The sequence below is a fragment of the Pipistrellus kuhlii genome, unplaced genomic scaffold, assembly GCF_014108245.1.
Source record: "Pipistrellus kuhlii isolate mPipKuh1 unplaced genomic scaffold, mPipKuh1.p scaffold_m20_p_5, whole genome shotgun sequence".
Classification (NCBI taxonomy): Eukaryota; Metazoa; Chordata; class Mammalia; order Chiroptera; family Vespertilionidae; genus Pipistrellus; species Pipistrellus kuhlii.
The window spans coordinates 33,504,018-33,517,311 of NW_023425551.1; positions in this window are offsets into that span (position 1 = coordinate 33,504,018).

Sequence of the window (13,294 nt, forward strand, 5' to 3'; positions counted from 1 at the left end):
AATATCTTCACGAACATTAAGAGTCTGTGTCCGCAGGGAAGAGGGAGGGAAGACACAGAAACAAGGTTAGGAACAAAGTGTTAGGTGGGTACAAATTCCACAGGGAGAGGAGCAACTCAGCTGGAGGAGATCAAGAAAGTCTTCCCAGGGGAGGCGATTTTGAGGTGGCTCTTAAAGGAGAGCTGGGGTTTGGTAGTTGATCAAGGTCAATAGTACCAATGGAAGGACAGATAGGTTGAGAGATCAATAGGAAAGAAACTTGTCCAAATGGGCTCAATAGAATTTACTTTTGATTAGTAACCTTTGTGTGTCCTATTTAAAGAATGGTTTGGTGTCCATCTTCTTTATTTCTCTAATACCCTGCTTCTCATTTGTCACGTTGACTTTTCTACCTCATGTCCTTTGACAACCTTGATTCAATTCATTCCATGATTTTTTGACATCTGATCATTTTCCATTCCATATGGGCTCTGTGGGAGATATAAAAGGAGGAAAACCCTGTCCCAACCCTCCCAGAGGAGGTACTCCAAGGCTTGTGTTGGCACATCCTTGGTGTCCTCTTTGCACTGCTTTGGAGACAGGTTGGTGAAGATCATCCTCTGGTCTTTGAAAGCTGTCCAAATTGACAGTTGCTAGCACAGCTTTGTCTCAGACAGGTTAGTGAAAATGTCGCAAAATATGCGAGGCATGTAGTTGAAGTTTCCAATGTAAACTGTTACTGAAGCTGAAGATGGTGCAACATAAATCCTTTCTCATGACAAACACCATCCCAGGAGTGGGACCACAAGCTGATTCATTTATCTTTTGCATGTTTTAGGACAGACACAAATTTTCCAAGCTCTGAAATTGTCTGTTAGAAGAATATATGCCTAGGGGAAACATAACTAAATTTTCCTGGCACTAACATGTCCTGAGCTATAAGGATAAGGATCCCTAGGACACAACTCTAAAAACCTACAATGTAACATGAAGTTTCTCTATCCCTCTTACTGCTTAGTTGCTTTTATTCTACTGGTGGGTTAAGGGAGAGAAATACTAACCTAATTATTATGTTGACTCAATATAATCTGCTGTCTGATAAAAGTGACATGAATGGAATAACCCCAAAATAAATTCATTGACACTCACAGCTCTGCTCTATCTTGAGGAATAAAAATTATATTTACAAAGTGCTTATGTTTTGTATACCTGGAAAATCTTGGAAAATAGAAAGGAAAAAGTTGTGCCATGGCCATTAAGACCAAGAGAGATAACACTGGGTCTGTAAATACCAGGATGGAAGTGATACTGAGGGCCTCTAGGCCTTGCTCAGCACACCATGCTCTATCCTTCTCACCTGGACATGCACTAAGTAAGTCAAGAATGTTTTTGCTGCAGCACTTGGAATTTGAATTGTCCACACTGACCTCCAGAATTCTCAGTATTATTGGGAGAAAGGGTACCACTCAATGAACTTCCAGCTAAAGATGACTAGTATTGAATCCTGGAATCAAACTGAGTCAATAAGAAAATACAAAATAAACTATTTATGACTACACTTTGATACTGACTATAAAAACAGGAAGCCTAATCTTTTGAATTCATTTGTTTGGTTGTGGGGTTTTTTAAATTTTGTGTTTTGTTTTGTTTTTTACACTCCAGTCATTTCAGCATTTAGCAAGTGATTAATACTCTTTGAGAACACCAGGACCTTTCGTTTAAGCCAAGTATGCTCATGATTTTTCAGATATTTCTGTGGGTTTAGCTGACTCAATCACATAAAGCTCTGTATGGTCTACAAATATTTTCATTTAATCCTTGAAATTTACCTATGAAGTGGAATGGAAAGGTTTGATTAGTCACATTTCACACATGAGGGACGTAGACCCTGAAAAACTAATTTGGACTTAATTATAATAATTTAAATCTTTGTAAGGAGCAGAGCTGAGACTTACAACCAAGTTTCCCCTTTTCAGATTCAGACTTGTCCCCACTGCCCAGGATGTAGTGTCTGTAGAAAAGACATCACGAACCAGGTGTGAATCCCCACCCTGCCAATGACTGGCTGTGTGACTTGGTTATTTTACCAGAGATAAGACCTTTTGGAGATGCTAGTGTCCCAGGCAGGATGATAACCTGTTGCTTCTTCAAATCGGTAGTGTTTAAATGTGTATCTTTATTTAGTGCCTTTCTAATAACAAATACTCAACATCTTTAAACAATATGTCCATCCTCTTGTTCTATGGCTCTAACTCCTCTACATCCAAAGCATTAATGATCTTTATCAACTTCATCCAAGATGTAGTGGAGGAACATAAGAAGGAACATGAGGAGGAGGCCACAGGCAGGGCACACATGGCATTACTGAGGAAGGTCCTTCGGATACACCCCCGTCTCCCAAGTCTCTCTTCTCTCTCTCTGCTTTTCTTCTTCTGGGCTCAACCTTCCCAGGTTTGACACCCCATTCTCAGGTCTTATATCTCCTGAAATATCTTTCCCTTTCTTAGCAAAGTTAACTTTGTCTCAGCTTCTCTCTCTACACTTGCAACTTTCTCCCACAGAATAATATAAATCTTTAATTGTGAAACACCGTTTCACTGAGAAAAAATATTTTGTTGAGTTCAACAAATCAAAGAACCAGGATTCAGTACCAGACTGAATGAGACAGTAAGGAAATTGTTAAAATATATTTTTAACAAAAGATTTTTTCCTGTTATTTGATTAAATTCAAATGAGGAATTAATACATGTGCTAAGCAGAAGTTGGATCAATATATATGTTACTAGCTGTATAAGAAACCATGGGATAAAATTATTCTGACTAAATAGACAATTTGTTCCAGATTTTAAGTGTTTGAATTTATTTTTTCAACTCACTTGGAAGATTTAATAATTTTAAAGTAGCCGCAAATATATATAAAGCAAAATAGATAGGACTAAAAGGAGAAATTTGTTTCCATATTTTGGCTATTATGAATAATGCTGCAATGGATGTGGGAGTGCAGATATTTTTGATATCCTGTTTTCATTTCCTTTGGACATATATTCAGAAGTTGAATTTCTGGATGATATGGAAGTTCTATTTTTAATTTTTTTGAGGAACCTTAGTACTCTTTTCTATGGCGGCTGCACCAATTTACATTCCCATCAGTTCTTTTTAAATGGTTTTTCTGGCAACTGTTCAATTGGACTGTCCTTTCATTGGACTCTTCTTCTAAATCAGTCTTCTCATCTGGAAAATGGGAATAATACATACACTTGTTTGGTAAGAAGGTACAGAGATTTCTCATATAAGCCCTGCTTTCACACATGGACATCTTCTGCCATCATCAACATCCCCCACCAGGGTGGTACAATTGATGAACCTACATTATTATCCAAATCACACAAAGTCCATGGTTGTTTACTTTACAGTTCACTCTTGGTGTTGCACATTCTACAGGTTTGGACAAATGTATAATGTATCTATCAATATAATGAAGTGTAGAATTACATACTTAGATCCATCATTGCAATATAAGACAATATTTTCACTGCCCTAAAAGTCCTTTGTGTTCTGCCTATTTATTCATCCTCCCCTCCTCTAACCCATGACAACCACTGATATTTATACTCTGCTCATAACTTTCCATTTTGTTTTGTTTTTTTTGTGTTTTCCAGAATGTCATATAGTTGGAATCAGAGAGTATCCAGCATTTTAAGATTGGCTTCTTTCACTTAGTAAAAGCATTTAAGTTTCCTTCATGTGTTTTCATGGCTGGATAGCTTATTTCCTTTCAGTGTTAAATAAAATTTCACTGTTTGGATGCAGCACAGTTTATTTCTACATTAACCTACTGAAGGACTCATGGTTGATCCCATGTTTTAGCAATTATTAACAAAGCTACTATAGACATATATGTGCATGTTTTATTTGGATGTAAGTTTGCAGCTCCTTTGGGTAAATACTAAGGAACACACTTGCTAGATTTTATAGTATACTAGAGGCCCGGTGCACAAAATTTATGCTCAGGGGGTGGGGGTGGACACCTTCTCCCAATCTGGGACTGCTGGCTCCTAACTGCTCATCACCCCTAACCACCTCTGCCTCAGCCCCCGTCGCCACGGCTTTGTCCAGAAGGATGTCCAGAATGACATTGGGAAGGTCATTTGGCTGTCCAGTTTAATTACCATATTAAGCTTTTATTATTATAGATGTTTACCTTATAAGAAACCACCAAATCATTTTCTAAAGTGGCTTTGCAGTCCCACCATTAATGAATGAGAGTTCCTATTGTCCCTCATCCTCTCCAACATTTGGTATTGTCAATGTTCTGTATTTTTGCCATTCTAATAGGTGGATATAGTGTTATCATGTTGTTGTTTTTATCCCTTATGCTAAGCATAATGTGGCAAATGCTGGATTTAGAGAGTCACTTGATAAATGTTTCTCAATTAACTTTTCAAATTATCATAAATAGAGTCTCCTTTCTCGCCCCCCTCCTATATACATATATATGTACTTATAAGCATATGCATATACATATTTTAGTCTGAACATTTTTTTGTATTTGTTAGCAACACACTTTATATGTCAATAAAAGTATTATCTTTAGAGATAAGAGATAAGAAGTCTGGATTGCTCAACAAGGTGAGCCATGGATTCTTACACTTGAGAAAAAGTTAAAACACCTATGTTCATTGAAACGTTATCTATGGTAGGATGCAGGACCTTAGTCCTCAAGGTTCTATCTGGAAAACAAATGTTCTTCTTCTTATTTACAGTAATGATTTTTATCTGCCCATGAAGGATAAAGGGGTCATTTGAAATGTCAGAGACCTAAATGCTGGTTCCAAGAAATGTTGTTGCTAGTTTTATTAATTCTTCCTCTCTGGATGAAGTGTAACCCTCCACAATTGAATTTCCTATCTTAACTCATGTTTTATTTGACTTCATTCCTAACACTTCTATGGGGTGTTTTGTAGAGTAGTGTTGTGTTTTGAAAATGCTAGAAAATTGCGGTAAGATTTTAAGAAATTGACCATTGACTTGATCAATAACATCTTCCTATCAAGAATGTTTACATTTGTCCTTTTTAGTATAAGCATTTTTAGGAAGTATATTATATAGTTCATAATTCATTTATAATTGATATTTTCTATTATTTTCTCTAACTGAAAGTTTCCCCATAAGTCTTAATTATTTTACACTTTTGCCGTTAGCTAATACTCAGTCAAACATTAAGCAATTCTTATGTGTCCTAAACTCTGTTAGACATTTCCTAACATTTGTGTAAATATTTCATGGTTGCAAATGACAGAATATGATCCATCCTCCTATCATACTAAATATACATTCACAAGTACATGAAAGGTCAGGTTCAACTTTAGAAGTCCTCCTGCTCTCAGCCTATTTGCCTTCTCTCCCAGTCCTTTTCTGGTCCGCATCACTTGGCATCTTACATGTACACCTGTGTAAAGTTTAGCTTTTTTATATATGCTCTGTCCACAAGCTCTGTACAAATATCTGCCTTGGCCATCTCTTGGATTTAAGAGTGAGTACACCAACCACTTGGTCCCTTCTCTGGAGAATAGATCTAGGGAAAAGGCCTGTGCAGGCCCTAAAAGGAGGGCTCCATGGCCATTTTAACATGGATTGTTGGGATCTGGATAAGCAGTATATGTTCTTGAAGCAGGGTCCATGGAGATCAGGGAGGCACATTTCATTGGTCCTGGAGACTGGTCACCTCATGTAGAAAGACACTGCTGGAGTAGAGTCATAGTGATGTCTCTGAAGCACAGAACCTCCTTTTTCCAGGAGTAGGAGCAGTGCTTATATTAGATAATGAACTAAAATGTGAGTAGGTTGAAGATATTTACACAATAGTTCACTGGTAGTGTTAGGAGAAGTGTTGTTTGAGCTGAGTCTTGAGAGATAAAGCATTTGCCAGGAAATAAATGCCTAGATATAGTTGGCAAAGAAGAGAGGGGTAGGAAATTAATCTGGAAAAAAATAGGCTGTGGTCAGATTACAAAGGGCTTTGAGTTTGAATTTTATTTTGATGACAAAGGGGAGTGTGAGATAGAGAATAGTGAAGAGAAAAGCTGGAGATGGGAAGGAAAATGGTCACATTCAAATGACATATAGGAAATAAGATTCCATTGTGATTATGATTATGAGGAGAGAGATGAAGGAACTCAACATTATGTGCAAATGAGGAACATAAGTAATATAGGAACTAGTTATCACTTATCTAAAACAAATATGATTTTGAGAAGAATCAAATCTTCTGTTAACTTGCCTTGTAATGTCTTCTGTTAACTTGCCTTGTAATGTCATATGTATCCACCACACAAACCAAACAGCTGGTTACACACTCTCTAAAAGAAAGCAGGACACAAGCTTCCAACATTCCTATACCCAAATGTTTTCATGTTGATGAGTGACTTACCCTATGTACAAAACTTAAGTGACCCAATTTTAATATTATTCCACAAAGATTTTTATGAGGCTTGACTTCAAGCCCCTCTCATTCCCCTTCTCTATATGCATCCTTCAAGGGATATTCAGGAAAATAGTGACATCCAAAAAAACTAGAATTTAGAACTTCAGGATGGGAGAAGGTTTGGTTGAAGATGGATTTATAATAACTGTGGAGGTCTTAAAACTATATATATTTACCTTTTAAGGCCATTTATGTCCTTTATTTTCACTGATAAGAAAGAGCTGGCTGTAACTGATTTCACATGTAATTCTTAGATTTAATATCCCTGTTATAATTTTTCCCAGAATGGGAAAAATGGATATATACTGTTGTTCAAATTTTTGCCGTGTTTAGCAAAATCTCTGTTTAGAAGCAGCACATTCATGGCAAACCCTCTGACTGAGCTTCTATTCCTCTTGGCACACTATGAGATATTGCTTCACTTTTCAGTATAAACTCTCCTATTTGACAAGAGGCATTTGATGGTGATCTTCCCATCAACAAGTATTTATTAAACGTCTATTTTCGAGTGCCACTGTACTAGGTATTATGCTAAGATGCCTACCCAACAGAGAAAAGGAAAAGATCTATGAGATAACAAAATGTTTTAAATAACCTTGAAGGAATGGAACAGTGCCAAGCCCAGAATTTAAAGATTCATAGAGATAAATATGGAACTTCACAGCTTCTTTTATAATTTTAAATTTATTTCATTGAAGATCAGTATTAATCCCAATGGAAAAGAGTTAGCACTGCACAGAAAGAAAATGTTTCAGGGCCTGGAATATAAATACAGATTATAGGGTCTCAGAGGTGGTAAGGACATAGAGAAAGTCTGGATAAATAGTTGTAAATTTATCATAAACACTGGCAAAAAATAAAACTGAGCAAAATCATTACATATGAAGAACACTATGCTGGTTCTGCTTCAGTTTCAAATTTTCTACCTTCTCTCCACCCTGCTCTGTGTCCTGGGCATCTGACCCCTGGGAACTATATCACCTCTTCTCTCTTGCTACTGCCTTCTGGTTGAGTTTGGCCAAGGACAAGCACCAGTAGGAGATCAGAAGTTAGAAGGAAATAGTGCCTGGGTATTTCTTCCTGGAGCCCTGTCTTCTTTCAGTGAGTCACTGTAGCCTCCACTAGGTTTTACTGGGTTCAAGTAGCACTATTTCTCCCCTTGCCCTTCAGATCTGAGAGTGGTAACAGCTTCCCACTCTTGCTGGTCTCTGGGTGCCTCAAAGTCTCATTTGTTCCGTTAGCCTGCCCACATCTCTGAAATAGTCACATATTAAATTGTCTTCATTGGAAAATTCTGGGGTAAATTCTGTTGCTTATCAGGACCATAACTAATATATTCATGTAACAATTTTTTTTATAAAGATCCTTAATGTAGACACAAAGATATTTTACAAATAAAAAAACAAAAATACCTAAGTCTTTGAATCAACCTCCACAGAGGATGTTCCTGGGATGTTTGGATTTCATTTCTTTGAATTTCTGAAAATGTTCACAGGGGCATTAAAATCCTCTTATGAAACCATTTTAGAGCTGAGAACTCGTTGTGAGAATATCTTAGGAGGGGCAAAATACTACAGAGAATACTTCACACATTGTCCTTTCCTTTGCATGGTTGATGACATGCATTTTAAGTCAGAAGAAAGAAAAACATTCAGTAATTCTGGATTTTCTTGGGTAATAATGGGTTTTGCAGGTCTGGGGAGAGAGTTTTATTTAAAAGGACTGAGCACACATGGATCAGAGCTTTGTGTCACGCAGAGAAACCAATGAGGTATCGGCAATCTGAAATCTGGGAGGACATTCAGTTGATCCAGAGACCTTTTCTGACTCACTTTACACACACACACACACACACACACACACACACACACTACGCAGTATTAACAAACATACTACCAAGTGGGGAGTTGTAAATGAGTCCATTTCCTGCAAATAAGATTTAATGAGTCTCTCTAGCTGGTCACATACCAACACAGAATGATAAAGTGATGATTGTTGATCCCCTCCCACTAATGATGTAAATCCTGGTCAGTGTTCTTAAAACAAACCAAATTTGATTTTTGTTTACAAAATCATCATGGAACAGAAAAATAGGTCAAAATAAGCCTGTGCTTGATGGTGGCGACAGGGACTTATGCACAAAGCAAAATAGCAGCGGAAGTCCATCCCCACTTGATCTAGTGTCAGACAAACATATTTTCTAACATCCATGCTTCATTTGGCAGTCTTGGGCTGATTCTTCTTGAGCTTAAAAACTGGAACCTTGAGGAGGGTTAGCTAAAAAGGAAGATATATTCCAACCTTCTCTCCATGGGCCTTGGAAAGTCTACAGGGGGAAACATTAGTTTCCTCCCCATAATTGTATCTGTTCTCTTTTTTTCTTTTCTTTTTTTTTTTTCCTGTTCTTTTTTTCTAAAGGTATTGATGGGCAGGAAGGGCACAAGGGATATAGACATGATTAGAAACCAGTGGGCAGGAGCTGATGGAGGAGGAAGAAATGAGAAGACCAGTTTTTTTACCTCTCATTGCTTTGACTGCTCTTTTCAAGGAAAACATTCCAAGTTCCAGTTGTTTTAACTTTCAGGTTTCTTTTTAAATTATTGCAAATATTACAGATGTCCCCCTTTTCCCCCCCATTGATCCCCCCCCAACACCCTGTGACCCTCCCTCTCTTCCCAGCCCTTCACCACACTGTTGTCTGTGTCCATGGGTTATGCATGGTTAATCTCTCCTCACCTCTTCACCCTCTTTCCTTCTGAGATTTATCAGTTTGTTCCAAGCTTCTATGTCTCTAGATCTATTTCACTCATCAGATTATTTTGTTCATTAGATTCCACATATGAGTGGGATCATGTGATACTTATCTTTCTCTGACTGGCTTATTTCATTTAGCATAATACTCTCCAGGTCCCTCCATGCTATTTCAAAGGGTAAGAGATCCTTCTTTTTTACAGCTGCATAATATCCACTCATCTACTGATGGGCACTTGTGCTGTTTCCAGGTCTTAGCTATTATAAATTGTGCTGCTATGAGCATAGAGATGCATATATTCTTTCTGATTGGTGTTTCAGGATTCTTAGGATATGTTCCTAAAAGTGAGCTCACTGGGTCAAATGGAAGTTCCATTTTTAATTTTTTGAGGAAACTCCATACTGTTTTCCATAGTGGCTGCACCAGTCTGCATTCCCAGCAGCAGTGTTTTAGGGTTCTCTTTTCTCCACATCCTCACCAGCACTTGTCATTTGTTGATTTGTTGATGATAGCTCTTCTGACAGATGTGAGGTGATACCTATTGTCATTTTAATTCGTGTCTCTCTGATGATTAGTGACTTTGAGCATTTTGTCATATCTTTGGCCTCTTCAAAACTGTATGTCTTGGGGGGTGGGCAATGGAAAGATATTTACACATATAATACCTTAATTAAAAAGTAAAAAAAAAATAAACTGTATGTCCTCTTAAAAACTCCAAATGATCCAGTTCTTTTAGAACTTAGCCTGATGTTTGCAGCATCTCTTATTGCTCTCAAGATTAAAGAAAATAAAAGGGGGATAAGAAGAAAAAGATGGGGATGAACAATATTAATAGGTTTTTTTTAATTTTAAGTTGATTATTTGTGGATTAATTTATTCAACAAATATGTACTAGTCACCTATATATGCCAGGTAGTAATATAGACAGCATAGATCCATGAGTAGAACAATACTAATTTCCTGTCCCCAAAGAGCTTCCTTTTGAGTGGGGGAAACAACAAACTGCAAGTCAAATCCATATGTAATCTGATGTTTGGTATCATAAATGTTAATATGTCTGAGACTCCGTACCAAGAATTTACTTATACACAGCTTCTCTCCTTCTCAAAGCAATTCAAAGAGGTAGGTTTATTATATTTTTTATTTTTTTCTGAGAAGACATATTCAAGCAGAAGAGAACTTTTCCCAGATGGAGCCGAGCTCAGGTCTGCTTGGCCTCTCAATGTATAGACAACCAGGTGGGTGCCTTTGGCCTCCCCCTCAGCCTGCCTGCATTCTGCCTACCCTGAAAGCTGCCTTCCCAAGCTTACCCTTTGCAAAGGTCTCAGAGTACTTCCTGATTCACTTGGCAATTAGCCACATGAGAGCTGACATCTTTTTTCATTTAGATGCCATAGAAATATTTTATTTTTACTCAGCTTAATTAGAAGCTTGATTATGATTACATTTTTTTGTAAATGCCTGGAGGGTCAGAAATATTGAAACGCTTTTTATCTTGGGCACAGTGGGAATGCTTCTTGAGCCAACAGTACTCTCTATTACACAAACTCTTCTTTTAGGCCCCAGTCACCAGAACCTCTCTCTGAGGCACAAGCCAATGGCACCCACAATCCATTCCTCTGTATGGTCTTCCCTTATTGTTCAGCAGATAGATATATTTCTTCTTCATGGAGGCTTTTGGAAGCCAAAGGTTTCTATTTGCATAGTCTGCCAACCATGCTGAAACTCTATTGAATTAACAAAGCTGTAGTTTGAGGTAGAGAACTAAAGAAATAAAAAATGTCTTGGCTCCTATTTGTGTAATATCTCCATGATGCAGGACAAAACAAACAAACAAAAACAAAAACAAAAAAACCTTCCTCTGTTTTCCCAGCTCTGAATAGTGATGGTCATAATGATTTGAATTTAAAACCAAAATAGGGTAATTTGGGAGTTGTGGGAGATGAGGAAATTATGGATTGAATCAAGGAGTTATATTCCTCTGAGGAAACTGCAGGTGGGAAAAACAATAGATTTAAGCTTGGTTTTGAGGATTAAAAGGAGAAATTTCTTTTTAAGAAGAAAAGAAAAAAACATAAGCAGTATGTGATTCAAAGATGTCCACCATATGGATTTGAATGGATCCACTTTCAGAACAGTGACATCAGAGAACAATTCCCAACTTCTGAAGCTCTGTGAGCCCAGGAAGCAAGGGGAACTTAAATGCCCTGAAATTAATTTTCCTGCTTTTATGATTTTAGCGAGTGTTTTCATTTTAGTATTGATACCCAGAAGCAGTTTCTCAAAGGACTGACCATTTTTTAAAATCAAATAAGGAAGTGAGTGACTAGAAAATGAACTTTAAAATTTGCTGAGTTGTGTCAAATTCAAATGACCAGGATCAAATTTGCAACTAAGAGCTTTACTCAAAATCATTATGACTTTGAAGTCTGCGTTTAAACAAGCTACAGGAAGAAACAGTGGTAAAATCCGAAATCAACAGCATGAAAATGTTTCACTTTGTTTCATTTTTGTCCTTGAATTGCTCTAAGATGTTTGATAAATCTCTATTTTACTTAGTTAATCCATTTCTAGCTATTATTATAATATTCATAAGCTCTTTTCACATTTGGTATAATGCTAGGACAATCCAAAGTTCTATTAATTTTTACTAGTTTAAGTTTTGATCATAGTCCCAGCAGGAAATTGATACATTATCTAGTCCATTCATCTCAGTTGACCAATGAAAATGAGAAAATAACATTTTCCATAATACGAAGAGATATAGTGGTAGAGATGCCCACAACTATAATTTCTGCGTCTCCCATTCTAGCATCTTCTCCCATCCGCTCTTTTTCCCCGGAAAATTACCCTCTCCAAATGCCAGGAACCTTCTCCTGTGTCCTCCAGCCAGCCAGGACCTGACTAACTGGATATAGGTTGGAGTTAAGAATGGGAAAGGATCACAGGCATTATTGAGGTGTGGGATTTACCACAAATCAAGGTCAAATTCAGATGAGTTGTTTAAATTCTGTTACTCATCAATTATTCACAGTCCTCCTTCCCTTCATTAGAACAGAGATTGACCAGTAAAACCAGTCATCAATCTACAAGTTTTAAGCCAGGAAATTAAAATTAAGTTCCATAATTCTGTGAACAAGAATTATCCTCATTGCTTCTTCATCATATTTACAGATATTATGGGCCTTTGCTGGACCAAAGTTCTATATGAAAGAGGCCTTAATTTGAGAGAGGCAAGTTCATTCACTTAAAAAAAATAACCACCTTCAATTATATGCATACATATTACTCTCCTCATAAAACTTATAGTAATGGAAATTTTAAGATTATAAAATGTAGTTTTTCAATTTAAACAAATTTTTAGGCTGCCGGTTAGCAGCAGCTGCATGTCCTTTTTGAATTTACTGGAAAGAGATCCTATTATTTTAGTGGGAAAGGTTTCACTGGGGTTTTCCGCTGGCCTTCTAGAAGGAAGTAGGCACGATTTCAGACAATGCAATCGGTTTTGTCCAGCAAGAAGGAACTGGTTCAGCACCTAAAAATGGTTCGAGGCAAAGTTCCTGAGAGAAAGTAACACAGGCAAGCCTTAAATCAAGTCCTAGGGGACTATTAGTCTCTCTTTGGTTTACAATGCTGGAAGAAAAGCAAGACAACAAAAGCTACTTCCTGCCCACTGCTCTGTGAACTCCTGTTGCAAGGTGATGGCATTGCTTCCCTGTCTCTACCCTGGCTTCTCTTATTTTAGGGGTGAGGTGACTTGCTTCTAGAATTCCTCTAGGTATAATGAAATTATTTACTAACAGGTTTACTTATGAATATGAAATTCTTACTTTCATAATGGTGCATGAAATTTTTATTCATGAATATGAAATGTTGACTTATGAATATGTAATACACCAGTCTCCACAAATGCCTGCCTGCATTTATCGCTGATGTTTCTCCCCTGTTTCCTCTGGGAGGCAGAATGCTTTGGCCTCTCTCAAGCAAATTATGCCACCAAGCACCCATTCCCCTTAATAGTTAGTCACCCTCAGTCTTATCTTGGCTAAGCAGGTCTGTCTTCCAGCCAGCTCAACATA